This window comes from Chiloscyllium punctatum, chromosome 36, assembly GCF_047496795.1.
Source record: "Chiloscyllium punctatum isolate Juve2018m chromosome 36, sChiPun1.3, whole genome shotgun sequence".
Taxonomy (NCBI): Eukaryota; Metazoa; Chordata; class Chondrichthyes; order Orectolobiformes; family Hemiscylliidae; genus Chiloscyllium; species Chiloscyllium punctatum.
The window spans coordinates 74453102-74480355 of record NC_092774.1 but is presented as its reverse complement, the minus strand read 5'-3'; the positions used below and the strand labels follow the sequence as shown (position 1 = coordinate 74480355).

The window sequence follows — 27254 nt, the reverse complement described above, 5'->3', positions numbered from 1 at the left end:
ACAATGTGAGAGAATTGGGTGTAGGAATCGGCTATTCGGCCTTTCGAGCCTGCACCAACATTGAACAGATCTGGATACGAATATACCTACATCTAGATGGATAGGCTGGAATCTTTTTCACCGGAGCAGAGGAGGTTGAGAGGTGACCTGAAATTGAAAAAAATCATGGGGGCTATAGATGAAGTGAATTACGGGTGTCCTTTCCTTAGAGCGGGGATTTCAAGATTAGGAAGCAACCTTTGAAGGTGAATGGAGAAAGATTTTAAAAAGACATGAGGCACACTATTTTATTTCTCCACAAATAGTGGTTTGTGTGTGGAATGAATGTCCAGAGGAAGCGTGGGATGCTGGCACAGTAACAATGTTTAAATTTGGATAAGGACATGAATGGGAAAGGTTCTGAGGTGTTATGGTCGAGGCTAGACCACTCAAAACATTCTTAAGCAGGTAGCCCAGACCGTAAGTTTGCTATTTGTTTCGGTAAGTTCACAGTGAAAATTACCCAGTGTAAGTTAGCTAGGTTGACTACCAGGTTTTAAAAAAGAAGTGTATTCACAAGATTGTGGAAGGAAACACAAAGAACAGAATAGAGAATACCCACAGAACTCAGCCTATCGAAACTGGACTTACATATGCTGTTCCAAATGTACACAACAGTCCCAACAAACAAACCTCTTAAACAGAGAGTAAAACTGAAACAGAAGCTTACAGGTCAGAGTTAGAAAGATAGAAGGAGAGAGGGTTTAACAGCTTTTCTCCACACAGTCCACTGCTGAACTCACTCAAACAAGATTTCAGCTTTCACAACTGACCCCTCCCCTTTTATTATGCACGTCACTTCAAAAACATAAAAGCTTTGACATAAAGTCTTATCTGTTTACATAAAAACAAAAAGGCCTCCCAATAAACATTTAATCTGTGTATTAAACCAGTCATTTTGGAGCCCGGGACTGTTTTACACCCCCTCTGAAAGAAGCGAAGAACACAGTATCCTTGAGAAGAAGGTCCAGCTTTTAGAAAAAAGGACCAGCTTTGTGACAGAGGGATATGAGCCAAACGCTGGCAAGTGGGATTGGTTAAGTATGAGAACATAGCATTGGGCTAGTTGGGCTGAAGTGTTTATTTCTGTACTGTATGACTCTGTAACTGTTCTATACTGGTCTCAAAACCATTTTTTTGCTTTCCCCCATAACCATCCACTTCTTTATTGTTCAAAATTCAGATTAACTCAGGCTTGAATATATTCAATGACAACCCCCCACCGCCCAAAACTGCAGGAGACATCCCCATTTTTGAACTCCTCTTGCTGATGTACCGCCTTGGTCATTAGATGCAGGACCTGTCTGACAACTGGCATTGACTGGTGTAAAAGGACACTGAGGTCCATTTGTACATCCACACATCATTCCTGATGAAAAGTTCGTGCCCAAAACGTTGACTTTTCTGCTCCTCGGATGCTGCCTGACCTGTTGTGTTTTCCAGCGACACACTTGACGCTGATCTCCAGAATCTGCAGTCCTCACTTCCTCCAAATCCCAGTCTATTAACATTTAAACCATGCACCCCCTTCCTGCTTATTTTTTTCCAAAGCAAAGTCTATAACTTTACATTGTGGTACTGAATTTGCCCTGCGTTTGCCAATTGAAACACAGCCCTGGACCAACTTTTCCAGAGTCTGTCTCCTCCCTGGATTCACTCCCTTTCCCTTCAGTTCGTGCAAGACAGCAACTGAAACCCAGAATGAAAAATAAATGGAAAAGTGGGTGAAAAAAGAGGATGCCGTACCCACAGATGTTGGACAGAGTAAAGATGTGGCAGTCTGGGACGAAGTTCAATCTTCTTCAGAGAGAGAGGAGCAACAGCAGGTTCAGAAGTTCATGGCCCAACTTCCGCATACAGACAAAGGGGTCTCTATGATTGGCAGGAGGACCAGGCTTCTGCCGGTCCTCCAGGTCTCACCATTGGTCCTCCACAAGAAAGTCAGGGGCCGTTTCCGCGGACAGCGACGAGCATGCTCAGTGATTTTGCTGACACCACAGCACATGCGCAGTGCTAGCTGACACCACGAAGCATGTGCAATACGCTCAGGGAGAGGCTGGTGTGACTGACAGGTTTTAATCGTCCAAATGTCAATAGGAGAAAAAAGCTGGAGCCATAATTTTATTTTTCCCTGTGGCTCGACATTTTATTCCTGTTGAAATTTGTCTTACTGCTCACCTTTATATGTCTATTCCCCACGGTAGAGGAAGTCCAAAGCTCGAGACGAAGGAAATGTAAGAATTGTATGATAAATGGCAGAACTCATAGCAGCACTGGCATGCAGAAGGATTTGGGCATATTGATCCGTGGAAGTGGTAAAGCAGGTCGGTACGGTGGTCAAGAAGAAACACAGCACGCTTCCTTGAGTGTAAGAGTTGGCGAGTTATGTTACAGCTATTTATTCTGGTCACATTCGGAATACTACGTTCAGTTCTGGTCGCCACACTACCGGAAGGATGTGGGTGCTCTGGCAGAGGGTACAGACAAGGTTCACCAGGACATTGCCTGGTCTGAAGGGCTCTAGTTTTGAGGAGAAGTGGCATAAGCCTGATTTTTTTTCTCTCTGGGAAGACAGAGGCTGAGGGGAGACCTCGAAAAAATGATGAGACACAGATTGGCTGGACTGTGGTGGCGGGGTAGCTCAGTGGTTTGCACTGACGCCACACTGTGCCAGACACCCGAGTTCGATTTCAGTCTCGGGTGACTGTCTGTGTGGAGTTTGCACATTCTTCCTGCACGCCACCTCTCATGTCTGCAAGGGCTTCCTCCTACATTCCAAAAATGTGTAGGTTCGGGTGGATTAGCCATGCTAAATTACCCATCGTGCCCAGGGATAGACAGGTTAAGTTGGATTGTCTGTGTATAAATTGCCCCAGTGTTGAGGGGTGTGTACGTAGGTGCATTAGTTAGGGATAAATATAGAGTAATAGGGGTAGGCGAATGAGTCCCTGTGGGTTAGTCTTTGGAGGGTCAGTGTTGACTTGTTGGGCTGAATCGTCTGTTTCCACCCTGGAGAGATTCTATGATCGTCAGAGGCTTTTTTTCCCTCCAGGGTGAAAAGGTCAAGTAAAATAGGGAACAGGTTCGAGACGAGAAGGGGACTTTCAATGTTGTGAAACGTGAAAGGATTGAGAAAAGATTCACAAGGATGTTGCCAGGGGAAGAGTTTTAAACCACAGGGAGAGGCTGATTCGGATGGGGCTATTTTCCCAGGAGCATCGCAGTCTGAGTGACTTTTTTCAAAGAGGTTTATAAAAACTTGACGGTCGTGGTTGGGGGAAACAGACAAGGTCTTTTCTCTGGGATGGGGGAGTGCAGAACGCGAGGGCATAGGTTGAGGGCGAGAGGGGAAACATTTTCATGCAGAGGGTTGTACATGCATGGAATGAGCTGCCAGAGGAAGTGGTGGAGGCTGGTGGAAGCATCTGGATGGGTGTATGAATAGGAAGGGTTCAGTGGGATATGGGCCAAGTTCTGGCAAATGGGACAAGATGAATTTTGCATATCCGGTCGGCATGGGCAATTTAGATTGAAGGGTCTGTTTCTGCACTTTACGTCTCCGACTCTATGGCTGGTGAAAAATATTGGCATTCGTCGAAACATTTATGCAACAGAAAATTATAAGCAGGTAAAGATAAGCCTCACGTCATTGATCCACGAATCCCGGAGGAGTATGGATGTATATCCAGTAATAGAGTTAGTATGACATAGAAGGAGTCCAAAAACATGGCTTCTTTTATAAAAATTCACACTTGATACTTAAATCCGAGTCTTCTGGGAATCTAAGACAACCGTGCGTTAATATAAGACAGATAAGTCTGGGGTATATGGTACATATTTGATGGAATGTTTATGGCTCTAAAAGCCTGATTTGCAGTTGGTTCTGGGCTCGTAATATTGTACCGCAGCATATTGTATATCTTCAGGAAGAACGTCAATACCGCACGATAGATGTCCATTCAACACCTTGAGTCCATGTGAACTCTTCATAGAGTATGCAATCTACCACATTACTCTGCTGTATACATTTACATATAGATCAGCACAAAGATCTTGGGTATTAAGAGAGAAAAGAATGTTCCACAGAAACTAGAATTGTGTGTGTTGATTTTCTATTGTGGACTGACAGCGATGACCTTTGCAATGTCTTTCACAGGAATATTATAAGAGAAGAATTTGGAGGCAGAAATCTCAGACCAAACATCACATCGAAGTCTGACAGTCGCTTGATTCACCAGGACGTGGATATTGATGGCCTCGACAACAAGGAGGAGGCGGTCGGTCTGCTCAGTTAGGTTTTAAATGTCAATGTGACTTGAAACTCACATACCCACACACCAGAGTACTGACCCGGACATGAAAAAGGGCTTCCCTGACCGGGAATCGAACCCGGGTCGCGGCGGTGAGAGCGCCGAATCCTAACCACTAGACCACCAGGGAGACACGAGCGTATGTTGGTATCTCTGCTGAAAATTGTTTCGCTGCCCGGGAATCAAACCCAGGTACAGCCACCAATGTAATTTTATGTATCCATTGCTCCCGATGCGATCACTCCAACACTGGGGAGACTGGAGAGTCAAGTCACATCTCCGGGACACCCGCAACTATCAACCCCATCGCCATGTGCCCCAACATTTAAACTCCCCCTCCCACTCGGCCGAGGACATGCAGGTCCTGGGCCTCCTTCGTCGCCGCTGCTTCCTCACCCGACGCCTGGAGGAAGAACACCTCATCTTCCGTCTCAGAACACTTCAACCCCAGGGCATCAATGTGGACTTCACCAGTTCCCTCATTCCCCCTCCCCCACCTTACCTCAGATCCAACCTTCCAGCTCAGAACTGATCTCATGACCTGTCCTACTTGCCAAGCTCCCTTCCCACCTATCAGCAAAACACTGCTCTCTGACCTGTCACCTCCATCCCCACCACCATTCACATATTTTACTCTTTGCTACCTTCGCCCCAGCACACCCCACCCCCATTTTATCTTTCTACCCTACAGGCGTCCTGCCTCTATTCCTGATGAAGGTCTTTTGCCCGAAACGTCGATTTTCCTGCTCCTCGGAAGCTGTCTGACCTGCTGTGCTTTTCCAGCACCATTCTGATCTAAACTCTGGTTTCCAGCATCTCCAGTCCTCACTTTTGCCTACCCAATAAACCCAGTGTGCCGATTTCACATCAACAAATTGACACAAGCAGACAGAACGTCTGCAGAAACCCTAGCCACATTACCTTACATTAAAGACATCTGTGAAATGATGTCCAGACAAATCAAACCTCTCAGCATCATGGTAGCCCACAAACCTACCAACACACTTGAACAGCGGCTAATGAACCTGAAATACCCGATACAAACAACCCGCAAACGAATGTTATTTACAAAATACCATACAAGGAAATATATGCATGAACTCTGCCACACAGGTCTCTGTGGCAAGAAATGCTGGGATGAGATAAGGAAGATATGTCAGCCAAAAAGAATCGACACTGACTGGACAGCCATTTAAAATCAACGCTGTCTGCCCAGGATGGAAGACCCGAAGGGATGAACAGTTTTCTTATTTCCTGAAGATTTACAAAGCTGAGAATGGATTTTGGTGTTTGTTTCCTTTCCACTCCCAAGAGCCGCAGTGGTTGGGGCGGTGAGTTGGGGAAAGTGAAATGTGCCCATGAGCAGCGTGTGGAGCTATTTCAGCTTCCTCTCCTCTGACAGCGCTGTGACTTGACTCTGATGTTCTCAGGGACAGTCACTGACGCGAGACAGTGAAAGGTTTCTCATTCCCGCAGATCGGGAATTCAAACCGTATGCTGGCTTCAGGACAATGAGAAAGACTAATTGGGGTGTGTGAAGAAGCTGTGAGCTGCATTTCAAACAGGTAGGTGGAGTCAGATGCGTCATCCATTGCGGCCCCGGCACTGTGCGGACCTGACGACGCCATGATGCAGAGTTCTGACGTTAAAACGGACATGCGCAGCAATGGGAACATTCACAATGTGAACAACGAAAGATAATCACCGTCATTGCTTCCCTTCCATTGTCCCAACTTTGTTAAGCAGTAGCTTTCACTGGCAAATAAAACAAATTAATCCTCAGGTGTCTGCTTCATTTCGATCACGACTTCACGCCCCTCACTGTTCTAGTCTCATTTCCAAATACTTGACTCATCGCCTCAAAAGCAGCACTGTGGTTATCTGCTTGTACCACCCTGACAGGCAGTGGGTTGCAGATTCCCGACCATTCCGAATGTGAGTTAAATATCTTTCACCCTCCACTGATTTGAATCTTAAAGAAGAAACCGGGGAACAGTCACCCTTTCGTTTTGACGACATTTCTAAATTCTGAGAGCAATCTCAAATGTATTTCATACTGAGCATGTCTCAGGTCGCTCAAGAGGTGTGGGGCATTACCTGCGTGCGTGCTTCCTGGCTCGTTGGTCCAGGCGTATGATTCTCGCTTCGGGTCTGTTACTGCGCTGATTTGCGAGAGGTCCTGGGTTCAAATCCCGGACGAGCCCGTGTTTTTTTAACTTGACTTGTGCAACACTGCCTGATTAACTTTCTCAAAAAGCACCTTCGTGAAACTAGCATGGGCTGCCTGAAGTACGAATGAGGCAGAAAACAGAGAAATGAAATGGTTGGAGATCGTGTTCAACAAGCGACTTGGATGCTGCCTGAACTGCTGTGCTCTTCCAGCACCACTAATCCAGAATCTGGTTTCCAGCATCTGCAGTCATTGTTTTTACCATAGTGCTCAACAGGTTGACGTGAGTGGTGCGGTGTTTGAGGAATGTCAGCAATCAAGGCAGATTGGAAAATTGGGACAGCTCTCCTCGGAGAACCGAACTTTTCCAAGTCATGAGGGACCTAGAAACAGGAAATAATGTTGTGAAAATGCTCCCACGCCTGAAAGGATCCATAACGATTCGGCAGAATTTTAAGTCACGAGGAAAAGAAGTAAAAGTGACATTAGGAAGAACGTTTTCGTACAGGGAGTGGTGAGGGTCAGTAAGTCCCTGTCTGACATTGACAAAGAGGAAGATTCAATGGACCCAAAAGGGAATTCGGTGGTCACGTTCAGATGTGCAGATTTACGCTGAGAAGGCGAGAGAATGAAACGACTGGAGACACACGTTTACTTAAGTGTAGAACCAGCAGAGCGAAGGTGGGCCGCAGAGCCTCCGTCTGCGCTGTGACACATGTTGTGATTCAGTGTGAAATCACAGTTCGACCGACAGAATGTGGGAATTTAGAAAAAAGTTTATATTGACACAGCCTCCATACGTCTGCGAAACAGCATATCGCACGACAGCAGTGGAGGTCTTTGACATCAGGCTCGAAGGTGCCTGCCGCGTGCCAGACAAAAAGCTGAAGTGTTCTGCGCAACGAGCTTCCCAAGCGGGAGCACAGTGGCGCAGCGGGGCCCATAACCCAGAGGTCGATGGATCGAAACCATCCTCTGCTATCGTTCGCTGTCACCTTGATCTGCTTTCTTCTGCAAGCTGCCGTTGCATCTACTTGCCGATGTTCATATCGATCCACTCCACTCCATTCAAGTGGCATGGTTTTAGAGGTCTCAGTGGTATTCTGTTCTTGGTCGGTTTCCTCTGAACTGAATCGCAAAACCGGTTCTCTACGATGCAAATGAGCTGGTTAAGTTGAAACCCATGCCTTGCGGTTTCGGCCATTCCCTGCAGTAATTCGCCACCCTTGTTCAGACGTGAATGACGAGCATGTCAGAAACCGCATCACGACTCAGACATCGTCCCCCACTATTAGGACGGATACCACCGATTGTGAATAACCTCAGAGAGAGACAGAGACAAGTGACAGACAGTCGCCGTGGAATCCATGGGCTGAATGGCTTCTGTCTGCGCGAGAATGATGCTACGTGTTGCTGAGGGAGCAACAATGGTTCATCTTTATTCATCCCTTCCGTGTTGGACTGCCTGCAGTCGCTCAGCTCAGGGCCGTGGGGATGACTCTCAGTGAGTGAAGGTTTCACACGGATTCTCTTCATCTGAGACACTTGGGGCTCAGATGTTAAATGCTGTGCGGTCGCAGCAAAGAAAGCGATGCCCACTTTGCAATAGACTTTCCGTAAGATTGCTGCGTGAAGACGATTTCTGAACACCATGCAGGCTGCACAACAATGTGAATTTACCTGGGCGAAGAGTCCTCGGTGTTCATTTCTCTCTGTCCTGCCAGCACAGCATCTTTCTGTCTCTCCGATAACAGACCTTTGGAGAAAGTTCACAATCAAAGTTGTTCATGTTCCCCGCATTAATGTAACTGACACCTCTCACCCCAAGAGTTTCAGAGAGAGAGAGAAAGAGGGAGAGAGAGCAGAAGAGCGAATGGACTCTTACCCTCCCCCAACCCTACATTCCCCCACCCCCCTCCCCCCAGAACAACGGGCAAGTAGAAATAAACTGGCTTAATTATCCGCCAGTGGAGATAGACCAGTTCCTGGGGATGAGACAAACATCAGCCCCCCGGGGACAGAATGACAAGCAGATGTTCTGGAAAGGCTTTGCTGCTTGCAATTCTTGCAGCAATGTGGAATGTACTTCACACTGAGCAAGTTTCAGCTGGCTCAGAGTCTCCAATGTTCATTGCTGTGTTTGCGGCCAGCTCAGAGAGAGAACAATATGAAGGACGTAGGAGTGAATAACGATCCTCGTGAGAGGGCGAATAACTGTTAATGGAGACTGTTAGTGGCTAACAATACGTCGTGTGTCATAGCAGACGAGGTGATAAACAGGAGTCTTTCGTGTGGTAGGGGTCAAGGACATGGGGGAGTTCAGGCCCTATAGTTATAGAACTCGATATTGAAGACCGGAGGGCTGGAAGGTCTCCAAGTGGAAAATGAGATGTTGTTCTTTCATCTGGAGCTAGAACACTGCTGCAAGCCTGAGACAGGGATGTTGGCCAGGGAACAAGGTGATGTGTTAAAGTGGCAGGCAACCGCAAGGTCAGGGCCTTTAGTTTCTGCGGGCAGAAGCGGGATGTTCTGCGAAGCAGTCACCCAGTTTATGCTTCATGCTACGTTGGGAAACGACACTGTGAGCAGAGAATGCGGTGGAATGAAATAGCAGCAGGGAGACTGGATGAGAAGCAGCTGTTCGGGAAAGTCTTTGCCGCTTGCAATTCTGAGAGCAATCTCAAATGTATTTCATACTGAGCATGTCTCAGGTCGCTCAAGAGGTCTGGGGCATGACCTACGTGCGTGCTTTCTGGCTCGTTGGTCTAGGCGTATGATTCTCGCTTAGGTCTGTTACTGCGCTGATTTGCGAGAGATCCCGGACGAGCCCGTGTTTTTTTTTAACTTGACTTGTGCAAAACTGCCTGATTAACTTTCTCAAAAAGCACCTTCGTGAAACCAGCGTTGGCTGCCTGGAGTACGAATGAGGCAGAAAACAGAGAAATGAAATGGTTGGAGATCGTGTTCAACAAGCTACTTGGATGCTGCCTGAACTGCTGTGCTCTTCCAGCACCACTAATCCAGAATCTGGTTCCCAGCATCTGCAGTCATTGTTTTTACCATAGTGCTCAACAGGTTGACGTGAGTGGTGCGGTGTTTGAGGAATGTCAGCAATCAAGGTAGATTGGAAAATTGGGACAGCTCTCCTCGGAGAACCGAACTTTTCCAAGTCATGAGGGACCTAGAAACAGGAAATAATGTTGTGAAAATGCTCCCACGCCTGAAAGGATCCATAACGATTCGGCAGAATTTTAAGTCACGAGGAAAAGAAGTAAAAGTGACATTAGGAAGAACGTTTTCGTACAGGGAGTGGTGAGGGTCAGTAAGTCCCTGTCTGACATTGACAAAGAGGAAGATTCAATGGACCCAAAAGGGAATTCGGTGGTCACGTTCAGATGTGCAGATTTACGCTGAGAAGGCGAGAGAATGAAACGACTGGAGACACACGTTTACTTAAGCGTAGAACCAGCAGAGCGAAGGTGGGCCGCAGAGCCTCCGTCTGCGCTGTGACACATGTTGTGATTCAGTGTGAAATCACAGTTCGACCGACAGAATGTGGGAATTTAGAAAAAAGTTTATATTCACACAACCTCCAGACGTCTGTGAAACAGCACATTACACGACAGCAGTGGAGGTCTTTGACATCAGGCTCGAAGGTGCCTGCCGCGTGCCAGACAAAAACCTGAAGTGTTCTGCGCAACGAGCGTCTCCAAGCGGCAGCCGAGTGGCGCAGCGGGAGCGTGCTGGGCCCATAACCCAGAGGTCGATGGATCGAAACCATCCTCTGCTATCGTTCACTGTCGCCTTGACCTGCTTTCTTCAGCAAGTCGCCTTTGCATCTACTTGCCGAAATGTTCATATCGATCCACTCCATTCAAATGGGATGGGTTTTGGAGGTCTCAGTGGTATTCTGTTCTTGGTCGGTTTCCTCTGAACTGAATCGCAAAACCGGTTCTCTACGATGCTAATGAGCTGGTAAAGTTGAAAGTCAGACATCGTCCCCCACTATTAGGACGGATACCACCGATTGTGAATAACCTCAGAGAGAGAGAGAGACAAGGGACAGACAGTCGCCGTGGAATCCATGGGCTGAATGGCTTCTGCCTGCGCGAGAATGATGCTACGTGTTGCTGAGGGAGCAAAAATGGTTCATTTTTAACCGTCCCTCCCGTGTTGGACTGCCTGCAGTCCCTCAGCTCAGGGCCGTGGGGATGACTCTCAGTGAGTGAAGGTTTCACGCGGATTCTCTTCATCTGGGACACTTGGGGCTCAGATGTTAACTGCTGCGCGGTCGCAGTAAAGAAAGCGATGCCCACTTTGCAATAGACTTTCCGTACGATTGCTGCGTGAAGACGATTTCTGAACAACATGCAGGCTGCACAACAATGTGAATTTACCTGGGCGAAGAGTCCTCGGTGTTCATTTCTCTCTGTCCTGCCAGCACAGCATCTTTCTGACTCTCCGATAACAGACCTTTGGAGAAAGTTCACAATCAAAGTTGTTCATGTTCCCCGCATTAATGTCACTGACACCTCTCACCCCAAGAGTTTCAGAGAGAGAGAGAGAGAGAGAGAGAGAGAAAGAGGGAGAGAGAGCAGAAGAGCGAATGGACTCTTACCCTCCCCCAACCCTACATTCCCCCACCCCCCTCTCCCCAGAACAACGTGCAAGTAGAAATAAAATGGTTTAATTATCCGCCAGTGGAGATAGTCCAGTTCCTGGGGATGAGACAAACATCAGCCACCCTGGGGACAGAATGACAAGCAGATGTTCTTGCAGCAATGTGGAATGTACTTACACTGAGCAAGTTTCAGCTGGTTCAGAGTCTCCAATGTTCATTGCTGTGTTTGCCGCCAGCTCAGAGAGAGAACAATATGAAGGACGTAGGAGTGAATAACGATCCTCGTGAGAGGGCGAATAACTGTTAATGGAGACTGTTAGTGGCTAACAATACGTCGTGTGTCATAGCAGACGAGGTGATAAACAGGAGTCTTTCGTGTGGTAGGGGTCAAGGACATGGGGGAGTTCAGGCCCTATAGTTATAGAACTCGATATTGAAGACCGGAGGGCTGGAAGGGCTCCAAGTGGAAAATGAGATGTTGTTCTTTCATCTGGAGCTAGAACACTGCTGCAAGCCTGAGACAGGGATGTTGGCCAGGGAACAGGGTGATGTGTTAAAGTGGCAGGCAACCGCAAGGTCAGGGCCTTTAGTTTCTGCGGGCAGAAGCGGGATGTTCTGCGAAGCAGTCACCCAGTTTATGCTTCATGCTACGTTGGGGAAACGACACTGTGAGCAGAGAATGCGGTGGAATGAAATAGCAGCAGGGAGACTGGATGAGAAGCAGCTGTTCGGGAAAGTCTTTGCAGCTTGCAATTCTGAGAGCAATCTCAAATGTATTTCATACTGAGCATGTCTCAGGTCGCTCAAGAGGTCTGGGGCATGACCCACGTGCGTGCTTTCTGGCTCGTTGGTCTAGGCGTATGATTCTTGCTTAGGGTCTGTTCCTGCGTAGATTTGCGAGAGGTCCCGGGTTCAAATCTCGGACGAGCCCGTGTTTTTTTTTAACTTGACTTGTGCAAAACTGCCTGATTAACTTTCTCAAAAAGCACCTTCGTGAAACCAGCGTGGGCTGCCTGGAGTACGAATGAGGCAGAAAACAGAGAAATGAAATGGTTGGAGATCGTGTTCAACAAGCTACTTGGATGCTGCCTGAACTGCTGTGCTCTTCCAGCACCACTAATCCAGAATCTGGTTTCCAGCATCTGCAGTCATTGTTTTTACCATAGTGCTCAACAGGTTGACGTGAGTGGTGCGGTGTTTGAGCAATGTCAGCAATCAAGGTAGATTGGAAAATTGGGACAGCTCTCCTCGGAGAACCGAACTTTTCCAAGTCATGAGGGACCTAGAAACAGGAAATAATGTTGTGAAAATGCTCCCACGCCTGAAAGGATCCATAACGATTCGGCAGAATTTTAAGTCACGAGGAAAAGAAGTAAAAGTGACATTAGGAAGAACGTTTCCGTACAGGGAGTGGTGAGGGTCAGTAAGTCCCTGTCTGACATTGACAAAGAGGAAGATTCAATGGACCCAAAAGGGAATTCGGTGGTCACGTTCAGATGTGCAGATTTACGCTGAGAAGGCGAGAGAATGAAACGACTGGAGACACACGTTTACTTAAGTGTAGAACCAGCAGAGCGAAGGTGGGCCGCAGAGCCTCCGTCTGCGCTGTGACACATGTTGTGATTCAGTGTGAAATCACAGTTCGACCGACAGAATGTGGGAATTTAGAAAAAAGTTTATATTGACACAACCTCCAGACGTCTGCGAAACAGCACATTACACGACAGCAGTGGAGGTCTTTGACATCAGGCTCGAAGGTGCCTGCCGCGTGCCAGACAAAAACCTGAAGTGTTCTGCGCAACGAGCGTCTCCAAGCGGCAGCAGAGTGGCGCAGCGGGAGCGTGCTGGGCCCTTAACCCAGAGGTCGATGGATCGAAGCCATCCTCTGCTATCGTTCACTGTCACCTTGACCTGCTTTCTTCAGCAAGTTGCCTTTGCATCTACTTGCCGAAATGTTCATATCGATCCACTCCATTCAAACGGGATGGGTTTTGGAGGTCTCAGTGGTATTCTGTTCTTGGTCGGTTTCCTCTGAACTGAATCGCAAAACCGGTTCTCTCCGATGCTAATGAGCTGGTAAAGTTGAAAGTCAGACATCGTCCCCCACTATTAGGACGGATATCACCGATTGTGAATAACCTCAGAGAGAGAGAGAGAGAGACAAGTGACAGACAGTCGCCGTGGAATCCATGGGCTGAATGGCTTCTGTCTGCGCGAGAATGATGCTACGTGTTGCTGAGGGAGCAAAAATGGTTCATTTTTAACCGTCCCTTCCGTGTTGGACTGCCTGCAGTCCCTCAGCTCAGGGCCGTGGGGATGACTCTCAGTGAGTGAAGGTTTCACGCGGATTCTCTTCATCTGGGACACTTGGGGCTCAGATGTTAACTGCTGCGCGGTCGCAGCAAAGAAAGCGATGCCCACTTTGCAATAGACTTTCCGTACGATTGCTGCGTGAAGACGATTTCTGAACACCATGCAGGCTGCACAACAATGTGAATTTACCTGGGCGAAGAGTCCTCGGTGTTCATTTCTCTCTGTCCTGCCAGCACAGCATCTTTCTGTCTCTCCGATAACAGACCTTTGGAGAAAGTTCACAATCAAAGTTGTTCATGTTCCCCGCATTAATGTCACTGACACCTCTCACCCCAAGAGTTTCAGAGAGAGAGAGAGAGAGAGAGAGAAAGAGGGAGAGAGAGCAGAAGAGCGAATGGACTCTTACCCTCCCCCAACCCTACATTCCCCCACCCCTCTCTCCCCAGAACAACGTGCAAGTAGAAATAAAATGGTTTAATTATCCGCCAGTGGAGATAGTCCAGTTCCTGGGGATGAGACAAACATCAGCCCCCCCGGGGACAGAATGACAAGCAGATGTTCTTGCAGCAATGTGGAATGTACTTACACTGAGCAAGTTTCAGCTGGTTCAGAGTCTCCAATGTTCATTGCTGTGTTTGCCGCCAGCTCAGAGAGAGAACAAAATGAAGGACGTAGGAGTGAATAACGATCCTCGTGAGAGGGCGAATAACTGTTAATGGAGACTGTTAGTGGCTAACAATACGTCGTGTGTCATAGCAGACGAGGTGATAAACAGGAGTCTTTCGTGTGGTAGGGGTCAAGGACATGGGGGAGTTCAGGCCCTATAGTTATAGAACTCGATATTGAAGACCGGAGGGCTGGAAGGTCTCCAAGTGGAAAATGAGATGTTGTTCTTTCATCTGGAGCTAGAACACTGCTGCAAGCCTGAGACAGGGATGTTGGCCAAGGAACAGGGTGATGTGTTAAAGTGGCAGGCAACCGCAAGGTCAGGGCCTTTAGTTTCTGCGGGCAGAAGCGGGATGTTCTGCGAAGCAGTCACCCAGTTTATGCTTCATGCTACGTTGGGGAAACGACACTGTGAGCAGAGAATGCGGTGGAATGAAATAGCAGCAGGGAGACTGGATGAGAAGCAGCTGTTCGGGAAAGTCTTTGCCGCTTGCAATTCTGAGAGCAATCTCAAATGTATTTCATACTGAGCATGTCTCAGGTCGCTCAAGAGGTCTGGGGCATGACCTACGTGCGTGCTTTCTGGCTCGTTGGTCGAGGCGTATGATTCTCGCTTAGGGTCTGTTACTGCGCTGATTTGCGAGAGATCCCGGACGAGCCCGTGTTTTTTTTTAACTTGACTTGTGCAAAACTGCCTGATTAACTTTCTCAAAAAGCACCTTCGTGAAACCAGCGTGGGCTGCCTGGAGTACGAATGAGGCAGAAAACAGAGAAATGAAATGGTTGGAGATCGTGTTCAACAAGCTACTTGGATGCTGCCTGAACTGCTGTGCTCTTCCAGCACCACTAATCCAGAATCTGGTTTCCAGCATCTGCAGTCATTGTTTTTACCATAGTGCTCAACAGGTTGACGTGAGTGGTGCGGTGTTTGAGCAATGTCAGCAATCAAGGTAGATTGGAAAATTGGGACAGCTCTCCTCGGAGAACCGAACTTTTCCAAGTCATGAGGGACCTAGAAACAGGAAATAATGTTGTGAAAATGCTCCCACGCCTGAAAGGATCCATAACGATTCGGCAGAATTTTAAGTCACGAGGAAAAGAAGTAAAAGTGACATTAGGAAGAACGTTTTCGTACAGGGAGTGGTGAGGGTCAGTAAGTCCCTGTCTGACATTGACAAAGAGGAAGATTCAATGGACCCAAAAGGGAATTCGGTGGTCACGTTCAGATGTGCAGATTTACGCTGAGAAGGCGAGAGAATGAAACGACTGGAGACACACGTTTACTTAAGTGTAGAACCAGCAGAGCGAAGGTGGGCCGCAGAGCCTCCGTCTGCGCTGTGACACATGTTGTGATTCAGTGTGAAATCACAGTTCGACCGACAGAATGTGGGAATTTAGAAAAAAGTTTATATTGACACAACCTCCAGACGTCTGCGAAACAGCACATTACACGACAGCAGTGGAGGTCTTTGACATCAGGCTCGAAGGTGCCTGCCGCGTGCCAGACAAAAACCTGAAGTGTTCTGCGCAACGAGCGTCTCCAAGCGGCAGCAGAGTGGCGCAGCGGGAGCGTGCTGGGCCCATAACCCAGAGGTCGATGGATCGAAACCATCCTCTGCTATCGTTCACTGTCACCTTGACCTGCTTTCTTCAGCAAGTTGCCTTTGCATCTACTTGCCGAAATGTTCATATCGATCCACTCCATTCAAACGGGATGGGTTTTGGAGGTCTCAGTGGTATTCTGTTCTTGGTCGGTTTCCGATGGGTTTTGGAGGTCTCAGTGGTATTCTGTTCTTGGTCGGTTTCCTCTGAACTGAATCGCAAAACCGGTTCTCTCCGATGCTAATGAGCTGGTAAAGTTGAAAGTCAGACATCGTCCCCCACTATTAGGACGGATATCACCGATTGTGAATAACCTCAGAGAGAGAGAGAGAGAGACAAGTGACAGACAGTCGCCGTGGAATCCATGGGCTGAATGGCTTCTGTCTGCGCGAGAATGATGCTACGTGTTGCTGAGGGAGCAAAAATGGTTCATTTTTAACCGTCCCTTCCGTGTTGGACTGCCTGCAGTCCCTCAGCTCAGGGCCGTGGGGATGACTCTCAGTGAGTGAAGGTTTCACGCGGATTCTCTTCATCTGGGACACTTGGGGCTCAGATGTTAACTGCTGCGCGGTCGCAGCAAAGAAAGCGATGCCCACTTTGCAATAGACTTTCCGTACGATTGCTGCGTGAAGACGATTTCTGAACACCATGCAGGCTGCACAACAATGTGAATTTACCTGGGCGAAGAGTCCTCGGTGTTCATTTCTCTCTGTCCTGCCAGCACAGCATCTTTCTGTCTCTCCGATAACAGACCTTTGGAGAAAGTTCACAATCAAAGTTGTTCATGTTCCCCGCATTAATGTCACTGACACCTCTCACCCCAAGAGTTTCAGAGAGAGAGAGAGAGAGAGAGAGAAAGAGGGAGAGAGAGCAGAAGAGCGAATGGACTCTTACCCTCCCCCAACCCTACATTCCCCCACCCCTCTCTCCCCAGAACAACGTGCAAGTAGAAATAAAATGGTTTAATTATCCGCCAGTGGAGATAGTCCAGTTCCTGGGGATAAGACAAACATCAGCCCCCCCGGGGACAGAATGACAAGCAGATGTTCTTGCAGCAATGTGGAATGTACTTACACTGAGCAAGTTTCAGCTGGTTCAGAGTCTCCAATGTTCATTGCTGTGTTTGCCGCCAGCTCAGAGAGAGAACAAAATGAAGGACGTAGGAGTGAATAACGATCCTCGTGAGAGGGCGAATAACTGTTAATGGAGACTGTTAGTGGCTAACAATACGTCGTGTGTCATAGCAGACGAGGTGATAAACAGGAGTCTTTCGTGTGGTAGGGGTCAAGGACATGGGGGAGTTCAGGCCCTATAGTTATAGAACTCGATATTGAAGACCGGAGGGCTGGAAGGTCTCCAAGTGGAAAATGAGATGTTGTTCTTTCATCTGGAGCTAGAACACTGCTGCAAGCCTGAGACAGGGATGTTGGCCAGGGAACAAGGTGATGTGTTAAAGTGGCAGGCAACCGCAAGGTCAGGGCCTTTAGTTTCTGCGGGCAGAAGCGGGATGTTCTGCGAAGCAGTCACCCAGTTTATGCTTCATGCTACGTTGGGGAAACGACACTGTGAGCAGAGAATGCGGTGGAATGAAATAGCAGCAGGGAGACTGGATGAGAAGCAGCTGTTCGGGAAAGTCTTTGCCGCTTGCAATTCTGAGAGCAATCTCAAATGTATTTCATACTGAGCATGTCTCAGGTCGCTCAAGAGGTCTGGGGCATGACCTACGTGCGTGCTTTCTGGCTCGTTGGTCGAGGCGTATGATTCTCGCTTAGGGTCTGTTACTGCGCTGATTTGCGAGAGATCCCGGACGAGCCCGTGTTTTTTTTTAACTTGACTTGTGCAAAACTGCCTGATTAACTTTCTCAAAAAGCACCTTCGTGAAACCAGCGTGGGCTGCCTGGAGTACGAATGAGGCAGAAAACAGAGAAATGAAATGGTTGGAGATCGTGTTCAACAAGCTACTTGGATGCTGCCTGAACTGCTGTGCTCTTCCAGCACCACTAATCCAGAATCTGGTTTCCAGCATCTGCAGTCATTGTTTTTACCATAGTGCTCAACAGGTTGACGTGAGTGGTGCGGTGTTTGAGGAATGTCAGCAATCAAGGTAGATTGGAAAATTGGGACAGCTCTCCTCGGAGAACCGAACTTTTCCAAGTCATGAGGGACCTAGAAACAGGAAATAATGTTGTGAAAATGCTCCCACGCCTGAAAGGATCCATAACGATTCGGCAGAATTTTAAGTCACGAGGAAAAGAAGTAAAAGTGACATTAGGAAGAACGTTTTCGTACAGGGAGTGGTGAGGGTCAGTAAGTCCCTGTCTGACATTGACAAAGAGGAAGATTCAATGGACCCAAAAGGGAATTCGGTGGTCACGTTCAGATGTGCAGATTTACGCTGAGAAGGCGAGAGAATGAAACGACTGGAGACACACGTTTACTTAAGTGTAGAACCAGCAGAGCGAAGGTGGGCCGCAGAGCCTCCGTCTGCGCTGTGACACATGTTGTGATTCAGTGTGAAATCACAGTTCGACCGACAGAATGTGGGAATTTAGAAAAAAGTTTATATTGACACAACCTCCAGACGTCTGCGAAACAGCACATTACACGACAGCAGTGGAGGTCTTTGACATCAGGCTCGAAGGTGCCTGCCGCGTGCCAGACAAAAACCTGAAGTGTTCTGCGCAACGAGCGTCTCCAAGCGGCAGCAGAGTGGCGCAGCGGGAGCGTGCTGGGCCCTTAACCCAGAGGTCGATGGATCGAAACCATCCTCTGCTATCGTTCACTGTCACCTTGACCTGCTTTCTTCAGCAAGTTGCCTTTGCATCTACTTGCCGAAATGTTCATATCGATCCACTCCATTCAAACGGGATGGGTTTTGGAGGTCTCAGTGGTATTCTGTTCTTGGTCGGTTTCCGATGGGTTTTGGAGGTCTCAGTGGTATTCTGTTCTTGGTCGGTTTCCTCTGAACTGAATCGCAAAACCGGTTCTCTCCGATGCTAATGAGCTGGTAAAGTTGAAAGTCAGACATCGTCCCCCACTATTAGGACGGATATCACCGATTGTGAATAACCTCAGAGAGAGAGAGAGAGAGAGACAAGTGACAGACAGTCGCCGTGGAATCCATGGGCTGAATGGCTTCTGTCTGCGCGAGAATGATGCTACGTGTTGCTGAGGGAGCAAAAATGGTTCATTTTTAACCGTCCCTTCCGTGTTGGACTGCCTGCAGTCCCTCAGCTCAGGGCCGTGGGGATGACTCTCAGTGAGTGAAGGTTTCACGCGGATTCTCTTCATCTGGGACACTTGGGGCTCAGATGTTAACTGCTGCGCGGTCGCAGCAAAGAAAGCGATGCCCACTTTGCAATAGACTTTCCGTACGATTGCTGCGTGAAGACGATTTCTGAACACCATGCAGGCTGCACAACAATGTGAATTTACCTGGGCGAAGAGTCCTCGGTGTTCATTTCTCTCTGTCCTGCCAGCACAGCATCTTTCTGTCTCTCCGATAACAGACCTTTGGAGAAAGTTCACAATCAAAGTTGTTCATGTTCCCCGCATTAATGTCACTGACACCTCTCACCCCAAGAGTTTCAGAGAGAGAGAGAGAGAGAGAGAGAAAGAGGGAGAGAGAGCAGAAGAGCGAATGGACTCTTACCCTCCCCCAACCCTACATTCCCCCACCCCTCTCTCCCCAGAACAACGTGCAAGTAGAAATAAAATGGTTTAATTATCCGCCAGTGGAGATAGTCCAGTTCCTGGGGATGAGACAAACATCAGCCCCCCCGGGGACAGAATGACAAGCAGATGTTCTTGCAGCAATGTGGAATGTACTTACACTGAGCAAGTTTCAGCTGGTTCAGAGTCTCCAATGTTCATTGCTGTGTTTGCCGCCAGCTCAGAGAGAGAACAAAATGAAGGACGTAGGAGTGAATAACGATCCTCGTGAGAGGGCGAATAACTGTTAATGGAGACTGTTAGTGGCTAACAATACGTCGTGTGTCATAGCAGACGAGGTGATAAACAGGAGTCTTTCGTGTGGTAGGGGTCAAGGACATGGGGGAGTTCAGGCCCTATAGTTATAGAACTCGATATTGAAGACCGGAGGGCTGGAAGGTCTCCAAGTGGAAAATGAGATGTTGTTCTTTCATCTGGAGCTAGAACACTGCTGCAAGCCTGAGACAGGGATGTTGGCCAGGGAACAAGGTGATGTGTTAAAGTGGCAGGCAACCGCAAGTTCAGGGCCTTTAGTTTCTGCGGGCAGAAGCGGGATGTTCTGCGAAGCAGTCACCCAGTTTATGCTTCATGCTACGTTGGGGAAACGACACTGTGAGCAGAGAATGCGGTGGAATTAAATAGCAGCAGGGAGACTGGATGAGAAGCAGCTGTTCGGGAAAGTCTTTGCCGCTTGCAATTCTGAGAGCAATCTCAAATGTATTTCATACTGAGCATGTCTCAGGTCGCTCAAGAGGTCTGGGGCATGACCGACGTGCGTGCTTTCTGGCTCGTTGGTCTAGGCGTATGATTCTCGCTTAGGGTCTGTTACTGCGCTGATTTGCGAGAGATCCCGGACGAGCCCGTGTTTTTTTTTAACTTGACTTGTGCAAAACTGCCTGATTAACTTTCTCAAAAAGCACCTTCGTGAAACCAGCGTGGGCTGCCTGGAGTACGAATGAGGCAGAAAACAGAGAAATGAAATGGTTGGAGATCGTGTTCAACAAGCTACTTGGATGCTGCCTGAACTGCTGTGCTCTTCCAGCACCACTAATCCAGAATCTGGTTTCCAGCATCTGCAGTCATTGTTTTTACCATAGTGCTCAACAGGTTGACGTGAGTGGTGCGGTGTTTGAGGAATGTCAGCAATCAAGGTAGATTGGAAAATTGGGACAGCTCTCCTCGGAGAACCGAACTTTTCCAAGTCATGAGGGACCTAGAAACAGGAAATAATGTTGTGAAAATGCTCCCACGCCTGAAAGGATCCATAACGATTCGGAAGAATTTTAAGTCACGAGGAAAAGAAGTAAAAGTGACATTAGGAAGAACGTTTTCGTACAGGGAGTGGTGAGGGTCAGTAAGTCCCTGTCTGACATTGACAAAGAGGAAGATTCAATGGACCCAAAAGGGAATTCGGTGGTCATGTTCAGATGTGCAGATTTACGCTGAGAAGGCGAGAGAATGAAACGACTGGAGACACACGTTTACTTAAGTGTAGAACCAGCAGAGCGAAGGTGGGCCGCAGAGCCTCCGTCTGCGCTGTGACACATGTTGTGATTCAGTGTGAAATCACAGTTCGACCGACAGAATGTGGGAATTTAGAAAAAAGTTTATATTGACACAACCTCCAGACGTCTGCGAAACAGCACATTACACGACAGCAGTGGAGGTCTTTGACATCAGGCTCGAAGGTGCCTGCCGCGTGTCAGACAAAAACCTGAAGTGTTCTGCGCAACAAGCGTCTCCAAGCGGCAGCAGAGTGGCGCAGCGGGAGCGTGCTGGGCCCATAACCCAGAGGTCGATGGATCGAAACCATCCTCTGCTATCGTTCACTGTCACCTTGACCTGCTTTCTTCAGCAAGTTGCCTTTGCATCTACTTGCCGAAATGTTCATATCGATCCACTCCATTCAAACGGGATGGGTTTTGGAGGTCTCAGTGGTATTCTGTTCTTGGTCGGTTTCCTCTGAACTGAATCGCAAAACTGGTTCTCTACGATGCTAATGAGCTGGTAAAGTTGAAAGTCAGACGGATACCACCGATTGTGAATAACCTCAGAGAGAGAGAGAGAGACAAGTGACAGACAGTCGCCGTGGAATCCATGGGCTGAATGGCTTCTGTCTGCGCGAGAATGATGCTACGTGTTGCTGAGGGAGCAAAAATGGTTCATTTTTAACCGTCCCTTCCGTGTTGGACTGCCTGCAGTCCCTCAGCTCAGGGCCGTGGGGATGACTCTCAGTGAGTGAAGGTTTCACGCGGATTCTCTTCATCTGGGACACTTGGGGCTCAGATGTTAACTGCTGCGCGGTCGCAGCAAAGAAAGCGATGCCCACTTTGCAATAGACTTTCCGTACGATTGCTGCGTGAAGACGATTTCTGAACACCATGCAGGCTGCACAACAATGTGAATTTACCTGGGCGAAGAGTCCTCGGTGTTCATTTCTCTCTGTCCTGCCAGCACAGCATCTTTCTGTCTCTCCGATAACAGACCTTTGGAGAAAGTTCACAATCAAAGTTGTTCATGTTCCCCGCATTAATGTCACTGACACCTCTCACCCCAAGAGTTTCAGAGAGAGAGAGAGAGAGAGAGAAAGAGGGAGAGAGAGCAGAAGAGCGAATGGACTCTTACCCTCCCCCAACCCTACATTCCCCCACCCCCCTCTCCCCAGAACAACGTGCAAGTAGAAATAAAATGGTTTAATTATCCGCCAGTGGAGATAGTCCAGTTCCTGGGGATGAGACAAACATCAGCCCCCCCGGGGACAGAATGACAAGCAGATGTTCTTGCAGCAATGTGGAATGTACTTACACTGAGCAAGTTTCAGCTGGTTCAGAGTCTCCAATGTTCATTGCTGTGTTTGCCGCCAGCTCAGAGAGAGAACAAAATGAAGGACGTAGGAGTGAATAACGATCCTCGTGAGAGGGCGAATAACTGTTAATGGAGACTGTTAGTGGCTAACAATACGTCGTGTGTCATAGCAGACGAGGTGATAAACAGGAGTCTTTCGTGTGGTAGGGGTCAAGGACATGGGGGAGTTCAGGCCCTATAGTTATAGAACTCGATATTGAAGACCGGAGGGCTGGAAGGTCTCCAAGTGGAAAATGAGATGTTGTTCTTTCATCTGGAGCTAGAACACTGCTGCAAGCCTGAGACAGGGATGTTGGCCAGGGAACAAGGTGATGTGTTAAAGTGGCAGGCAACCGCAAGTTCAGGGCCTTTAGTTTCTGCGGGCAGAAGCGGGATGTTCTGCGAAGCAGTCACCCAGTTTATGCTTCATGCTACGTTGGGGAAACGACACTGTGAGCAGAGAATGCGGTGGAATGAAATAGCAGCAGGGAGACTGGATGAGAAGCAGCTGTTCGGGAAAGTCTTTGCCGCTTGCAATTCTGAGAGCAATCTCAAATGTATTTCATACTGAGCATGTCTCAGGTCGCTCAAGAGGTCTGGGGCATGACCGACGTGCGTGCTTTCTGGCTCGTTGGTCTAGGCGTATGATTCTCGCTTCGGGGCTGTTCCTGCGCTGCTTTGCGAGAGGTCCCGGGTTCAAATCCCGGACGAGCCCGTGTTTTTTTTTAACTTGACTTGTGCAAAACTGCCTGATTAACTTTCTCAAAAAGCACCTTCGTGAAACCAGCGTGGGCTGCCTGGAGTACGAATGAGGCAGAAAACAGAGAAATGAAATGGTTGGAGATCGTGTTCAACAAGCTACTTGGATGCTGCCTGAACTGCTGTGCTCTTCCAGCACCACTAATCCAGAATCTGGTTTCCAGCATCTGCAGTCATTGTTTTTACCATAGTGCTCAACAGGTTGACGTGAGTGGTGCGGTGTTTGAGCAATGTCAGCAATCAAGGTAGATTGGAAAATTGGGACAGCTCTCCTCGGAGAACCGAACTTTTCCAAGTCATGAGGGACCTAGAAACAGGAAATAATGTTGTGAAAATGCTCCCACGCCTGAAAGGATCCATAACGATTCGGCAGAATTTTAAGTCACGAGGAAAAGAAGTAAAAGTGACATTAGGAAGAACGTTTTCGTACAGGGAGTGGTGAGGGTCAGTAAGTCCCTGTCTGACATTGACAAAGAGGAAGATTCAATGGACCCAAAAGGGAATTCGGTGGTCACGTTCAGATGTGCAGATTTACGCTGAGAAGGCGAGAGAATGAAACGACTGGAGACACACGTTTACTTAAGTGTAGAACCAGCAGAGCGAAGGTGGGCCGCAGAGCCTCCGTCTGCGCTGTGACACATGTTGTGATTCAGTGTGAAATCACAGTTCGACCGACAGAATGTGGGAATTTAGAAAAAAGTTTATATTGACACAACCTCCAGACGTCTGCGAAACAGCACATTACACGACAGCAGTGGAGGTCTTTGACATCAGGCTCGAAGGTGCCTGCCGCGTGCCAGACAAAAACCTGAAGTGTTCTGCGCAACGAGCGTCTCCAAGCGGCAGCAGAGTGGCGCAGCGGGAGCGTGCTGGGCCCATAACCCAGAGGTCGATGGATCGAAACCATCCTCTGCTATCGTTCACTGTCACCTTGACCTGCTTTCTTCAGCAAGTTGCCTTTGCATCTACTTGCCGAAATGTTCATATCGATCCACTCCATTCAAACGGGATGGGTTTTGGAGGTCTCAGTGGTATTCTGTTCTTGGTCGGTTTCCGATGGGTTTTGGAGGTCTCAGTGGTATTCTGTTCTTGGTCGGTTTCCTCTGAACTGAATCGCAAAACCGGTTCTCTCCGATGCTAATGAGCTGGTAAAGTTGAAAGTCAGACATCGTCCCCCACTATTAGGACGGATATCACCGATTGTGAATAACCTCAGAGAGAGAGAGAGAGAGACAAGTGACAGACAGTCGCCGTGGAATCCATGGGCTGAATGGCTTCTGTCTGCGCGAGAATGATGCTACGTGTTGCTGAGGGAGCAAAAATGGTTCATTTTTAACCGTCCCTTCCGTGTTGGACTGCCTGCAGTCCCTCAGCTCAGGGCCGTGGGGATGACTCTCAGTGAGTGAAGGTTTCACGCGGATTCTCTTCATCTGGGACACTTGGGGCTCAGATGTTAACTGCTGCGCGGTCGCAGCAAAGAAAGCGATGCCCACTTTGCAATAGACTTTCCGTACGATTGCTGCGTGAAGACGATTTCTGAACACCATGCAGGCTGCACAACAATGTGAATTTACCTGGGCGAAGAGTCCTCGGTGTTCATTTCTCTCTGTCCTGCCAGCACAGCATCTTTCTGTCTCTCCGATAACAGACCTTTGGAGAAAGTTCACGATCAAAGTTGTTCATGTTCCCCGCATTAATGTCACTGACACCTCTCACCCCAAGAGTTTCAGAGAGAGAGAGAGAGAGAGAGAGAAAGAGGGAGAGAGAGCAGAAGAGCGAATGGACTCTTACCCTCCCCCAACCCTACATTCCCCCACCCCTCTCTCCCCAGAACAACGTGCAAGTAGAAATAAAATGGTTTAATTATCCGCCAGTGGAGATAGTCCAGTTCCTGGGGATGAGACAAACATCAGCCCCCCCGGGGACAGAATGACAAGCAGATGTTCTTGCAGCAATGTGGAATGTACTTACACTGAGCAAGTTTCAGCTGGTTCAGAGTCTCCAATGTTCATTGCTGTGTTTGCCGCCAGCTCAGAGAGAGAACAAAATGAAGGACGTAGGAGTGAATAACGATCCTCGTGAGAGGGCGAATAACTGTTAATGGAGACTGTTAGTGGCTAACAATACGTCGTGTGTCATAGCAGACGAGGTGATAAACAGGAGTCTTTCGTGTGGTAGGGGTCAAGGACATGGGGGAGTTCAGGCCCTATAGTTATAGAACTCGATATTGAAGACCGGAGGGCTGGAAGGTCTCCAAGTGGAAAATGAGATGTTGTTCTTTCATCTGGAGCTAGAACACTGCTGCAAGCCTGAGACAGGGATGTTGGCCAGGGAACAAGGTGATGTGTTAAAGTGGCAGGCAACCGCAAGTTCAGGGCCTTTAGTTTCTGCGGGCAGAAGCGGGATGTTCTGCGAAGCAGTCACCCAGTTTATGCTTCATGCTACGTTGGGGAAACGACACTGTGAGCAGAGAATGCGGTGGAATGAAATAGCAGCAGGGAGACTGGATGAGAAGCAGCTGTTCGGGAAAGTCTTTGCCGCTTGCAATTCTGAGAGCAATCTCAAATGTATTTCATACTGAGCATGTCTCAGGTCGCTCAAGAGGTCTGGGGCATGACCGACGTGCGTGCTTTCTGGCTCGTTGGTCTAGGCGTATGATTCTCGCTTCGGGGCTGTTCCTGCGCTGATTTGCGAGAGGTCCCGGGTTCAAATCCCGGACGAGCCCGTGTTTTTTTTTAACTTGACTTGTGCAAAACTGCCTGATTAACTTTCTCAAAAAGCACCTTCGTGAAACCAGCGTGGGCTGCCTGGAGTACGAATGAGGCAGAAAACAGAGAAATGAAATGGTTGGAGATCGTGTTCAACAAGCTACTTGGATGCTGCCTGAACTGCTGTGCTCTTCCAGCACCACTAATCCAGAATCTGGTTTCCAGCATCTGCAGTCATTGTTTTTACCATAGTGCTCAACAGGTTGACGTGAGTGGTGCGGTGTTTGAGGAATGTCAGCAATCAAGGTAGATTGGAAAATTGGGACAGCTCTCCTCGGAGAACCGAACTTTTCCAAGTCATGAGGGACCTAGAAACAGGAAATAATGTTGTGAAAATGCTCCCACGCCTGAAAGGATCCATAACGATTCGGCAGAATTTTAAGTCACGAGGAAAAGAAGTAAAAGTGACATTAGGAAGAACGTTTCCGTACAGGGAGTGGTGAGGGTCAGTAAGTCCCTGTCTGACATTGACAAAGAGGAAGATTCAATGGACCCAAAAGGGAATTCGGTGGTCACGTTCAGATGTGCAGATTTACGCTGAGAAGGCGAGAGAATGAAACGACTGGAGACACACGTTTACTTAAGTGTAGAACCAGCAGAGCGAAGGTGGGCCGCAGAGCCTCCGTCTGCGCTGTGACACATGTTGTGATTCAGTGTGAAATCACAGTTCGACCGACAGAATGTGGGAATTTAGAAAAAAGTTTATATTGACACAACCTCCAGACGTCTGCGAAACAGCACATTACACGACAGCAGTGGAGGTCTTTGACATCAGGCTCGAAGGTGCCTGCCGCGTGCCAGACAAAAACCTGAAGTGTTCTGCGCAACGAGCGTCTCCAAGCGGCAGCAGAGTGGCGCAGCGGGAGCGTGCTGGGCCCTTAACCCAGAGGTCGATGGATCGAAACCATCCTCTGCTATCGTTCACTGTCACCTTGACCTGCTTTCTTCAGCAAGTTGCCTTTGCATCTACTTGCCGAAATGTTCATATCGATCCACGGGATGGGTTTTGGAGGTCTCAGTGGTATTCTGTTCTTGGTCGGTTTCCGATGGGTTTTGGAGGTCTCAGTGGTATTCTGTTCTTGGTCGGTTTCCTCTGAACTGAATCGCAAAACCGGTTCTCTCCGATGCTAATGAGCTGGTAAAGTTGAAAGTCAGACATCGTCCCCCACTATTAGGACGGATATCACCGATTGTGAATAACCTCAGAGAGAGAGAGAGAGAGAGACAAGTGACAGACAGTCGCCGTGGAATCCATGGGCTGAATGGCTTCTGTCTGCGCGAGAATGATGCTACGTGTTGCTGAGGGAGCAAAAATGGTTCATTTTTAACCGTCCCTTCCGTGTTGGACTGCCTGCAGTCCCTCAGCTCAGGGCCGTGGGGATGACTCTCAGTGAGTGAAGGTTTCACGCGGATTCTCTTCATCTGGGACACTTGGGGCTCAGATGTTAACT

At 48.4% G+C, this 27254-nt stretch overlaps 7 non-coding genes across 7 annotated transcripts; 6 read left to right on the top strand and 1 right to left on the bottom strand.

Annotated features, from left to right (window-relative positions):
- Positions 1-4407: 4407 nt before the first annotated feature.
- Positions 4408-4479, bottom strand: trnae-cuc (transfer RNA glutamic acid (anticodon CUC)). Its single transcript has one exon. It is a non-coding gene; the product is annotated as a tRNA-Glu (tRNA).
- Positions 4480-12959: 8480 nt separating this feature from the next.
- trnak-cuu (transfer RNA lysine (anticodon CUU)) lies at positions 12960-13031 on the top strand. Its single transcript has one exon. It is a non-coding gene; the product is annotated as a tRNA-Lys (tRNA).
- A 2637-nt stretch (positions 13032-15668) lies between these two features.
- Positions 15669-15740, top strand: trnam-cau (transfer RNA methionine (anticodon CAU)). The gene has a single exon. It is a non-coding gene; the product is annotated as a tRNA-Met (tRNA).
- A 2684-nt stretch (positions 15741-18424) lies between these two features.
- On the top strand, positions 18425-18496 carry trnak-cuu (transfer RNA lysine (anticodon CUU)). Its single transcript has one exon. It is a non-coding gene; the product is annotated as a tRNA-Lys (tRNA).
- A 2686-nt stretch (positions 18497-21182) lies between these two features.
- On the top strand, positions 21183-21254 carry trnam-cau (transfer RNA methionine (anticodon CAU)). The gene has a single exon. It is a non-coding gene; the product is annotated as a tRNA-Met (tRNA).
- Positions 21255-23879: 2625 nt separating this feature from the next.
- trnam-cau (transfer RNA methionine (anticodon CAU)) lies at positions 23880-23951 on the top strand. The gene has a single exon. It is a non-coding gene; the product is annotated as a tRNA-Met (tRNA).
- A 2697-nt stretch (positions 23952-26648) lies between these two features.
- trnak-cuu (transfer RNA lysine (anticodon CUU)) lies at positions 26649-26720 on the top strand. The gene has a single exon. It is a non-coding gene; the product is annotated as a tRNA-Lys (tRNA).
- Positions 26721-27254: the final 534 nt, after the last annotated feature.